We start from the raw sequence: 3,385 nt of genomic DNA on the forward strand, positions 1-3,385 counted from the left end.
CTTCTGGCGGCTTTCGGAGAGCGACTGAGCTCGATGCGTCTCCCGGCCTAGGGTTATCAAGAAAAAGGTTGGGTTTGGGTGTTCTCACACAGACCAGCAAACTGCGAACCGCGAGTCCTCGGGAGAGCGTGACAAGCGAGAGAATGCTCGCGGAAATTGTGATTCATTCCACACACAACAGAATAGGATCGCCCTTTGGCGCACGCCCCACGGCACTGGGAGCCTTCTACACGCAGCATCCCCCAGCAAAACGGGGGTTTGTAATCGTGATCATAAAACAGATGAAACGGCTCGCGATCCCTCCCGAAACGAATGAACATTGGATGAATTTATTCACAACCTGTTGATGATTCAACAACACGAAAGGCTCTACAATTTCTTGAACGCCTTTGGTTTGGCGGGATAAACTTTCCATAGACTATTTGTAACGCACCCTCGGAGAGCTTACCCCAAGGCGAGGGTGTGATATACTAATCAAACTCAAATGAAACAGTCTATAAAAGTGCTTGATAACGCCAGGTATTTTAACGATCTCCCTTCGCGATCGTAAAATACTAAATAAACTCCTCCGAACCCATTGTGGACATAAGGGCGGAAATAACTTTACAACGCAGACAAACATTTGCTTTCCTGTGCCTTTCAAGGAAAAGTATATCGAAGGTCTTCCAGATAGTGATGTCTGCAATGGGGTTAAAATAAGATTCAAATTTTTTTTAACTAACTAGTTTTAGATCGTTTAAGGTTAAAAATAGAACTAGAATACAAGCCGTGAGAATGCAACAAGAAGGCAGGAACATTGTCCCATATACCATTCTCCGAGCACAAGAGCCCCCGAGGTTCGCCTTAAGAAGCTATATTTAAAATCTATTTCTGTCGTGGGTCAACATCGAATGACGTCTGAAAGATTGGGTTAAAAGCGAAAAAGGCCTATAAATCAGCTGGTCTAATGCCTGACTACGTCATGACATCTCCAGTGCTATCGTGCCGCGAGCACCCATACACCGGCAGGTCTTATCACTCAGCGCCTATTTATCAGTGATGTAAGCAGCCAGCAATGCCACTCGCGGTTCCCCGACCGCCCGTCAGCCCTTGCGCAAAGTCAACCCCCGTTTACCAACCCCTGGAGGTGCAGTCTTGGCGCGGAAGTGGCTACCCCCGAAAGGCCCGCCGTTTCTCGGAAGAAGTGTAGATCATGTCTTCCGGTCCCCGGTGAGGGTGCGGGTGACGTCTTCCACGTGTTTTGTCGGTTCGGTGGAAGCCCTTTTTCCGTTGCGTTTTGACACAGGGCACGTTTTTGAATTAGTCATGCTGCATCACCGATGAGTGTCAATTTTCGGTGTCGCACGAAACTTGGCCGTACGTGAACGTTACATACATAGTTATTGAGAAAACTTATGCGAAATTGTGAGTGGACGACAGATTATTTATCATGATCAAAAAAGCATACAAAATGTATGGGTGACGCTATTATTCTTGTTAAACATAGATTTTTTAATGATCCATAACTTTTTTTCTGTGTAAGATAGATATGGTTAGTTTCGAAATGACTGGTTAATGGGAAAATTTAACTCTTTATGCTGAATTATTGGTTAATTTTTTGTACCTCCATTTTAAAGCCCTTCTTCGTTTGTAAAAAAGATGCAATACTCCGTCCGTTCGTTCGAAAGAAAGAGTCATATTTCCATTGCCTAGGAACAGTGCCAAGTTTATTCACGACATTAACCAGAATATTGCGCAAATGGTAAATTCAGAAATAAATGCAGTAAATTCAGTAAATTCAGAAGAAAAGTGGTTCAAATGGTAAATTTAACCGAAACATTTGGTAGTCAAGTTTTTTTGTGCTGGATCAAAGTCTTCGATATAGGATTTCCTTCCGTGGGCTCCAAATTCTTCAGCGATGTGTCACGTTTAGCCAAAGCCACACTAACCTATCAAGGAGAAGAAAAAAAAGAAATTCTTCCCAAGTGTTGGTGTTTATCCGCAAACGTCCAATTACACCATGAAACCGAAAAGACAAAAAAGGGAACTGCAAAACAAGGCCCGATCGGAACTCCAGCATGTTGATGATTAATAAGAAAACCATCCGGAGCTTCCCAATTGCGGTGTGCGTTTTGAGCATCATCTTTCCACGGAATGTTGTGGCCTCCATTTGTCCGCTACCGCAACGTTTGTTAGTTTTTGTTGCTGGTTTCCGTGTGTAACACTATGTAACTCCAAACGCGTTTATTGAGCGATTTCACTTTTAAGTTTTTGTCCTCGTTGAAAACAAAATAACCATATGATTGCGATGGTATGAAACAAAACCCATTAGGAGGTGTGTGCAAGAAGCGCACTAATGGAAGAATAATTATGCAGATTCGCTCGATTCATCCCGTTCCCGCCTGCGCGATGGATGCTCAAATACATTTCAAGGTCTTTGCGTACGTCGCGAGTCGTGATCGTCCCAAATCGGCCACATCCGGTAGTGGCGAAAAGCTTACAGCGTGGTAGTAAAAGACGCCCGAGGTGAGATTAACTCTCAAGAGGTGTGCTAATAAATGGTCGCTACTATAAATGTCATCGCCCGTTCCGTCCACCCCGCCCCTGCGGCCGAGCGGAGCAACCGGAGGAGCTTGCGGTGTGTTGTGTCACCGTTTCATCGGACGTCCGGTGTTCGCTGCTCGTCGGAATGTCTCGCTGCCGGTTTCGCGGAACAGCACCAGGGCCTATGACACTATAGGGTTGCCCTAGTTGATTGGAGCTGATTACTCAATTTCAAACGTATCGCACACTCGCGCAGTAGGCTCCGACGCATCGGAACACACAGAAGGAGATGACACGCGACACCTCGGCGTGATTTGGCGCAAAATCGCACATAAGCGAAAGACACTTGGCACCTTGGTGGGGCTTACTTGGCGATGCATGTCTCAAGAAATTTGTCTACGCGCGTGTGTGTGTGTCTGCTAATTTGGTTTCTTTTGCAATTGAAAAAAAAGTTGTGCATTTTACTTTAGCTTGGAAACAAGAGGGAAGTGTGGGAAATTCTTTGAAAAATTACTTGTACTGGAACGTAATATTTCACAATGCCGTAATTGTTGCTGGGCAAAGAAATCAGTTTTCCCATGATAAATTTATATGAACTGTTGGTGAATAATTTCGTATATTTGAATTATTTCATTACCTAACAGCTTACACCAATGGTGCTTATTCATGCTCTAGTATTGTAAAACCATGCACCCATATACATTTTTTTATGTCAGCATGGACGCAACACCAGAAAAGGGTATAATATGTTAGTGACGACATGTAATGAGGAATTGGTTAAACTTAAGAAATCGAAGTCATACTTTCCATCATGTAGAGGCAGTGGCGTATCATAGGATAAGCAAACTAAGCAGCTGCTTGG

Source organism: Anopheles coustani, chromosome 2, assembly GCF_943734705.1.
Source record: "Anopheles coustani chromosome 2, idAnoCousDA_361_x.2, whole genome shotgun sequence".
In the NCBI taxonomy this organism is placed as follows: Eukaryota; Metazoa; Arthropoda; class Insecta; order Diptera; family Culicidae; genus Anopheles; species Anopheles coustani.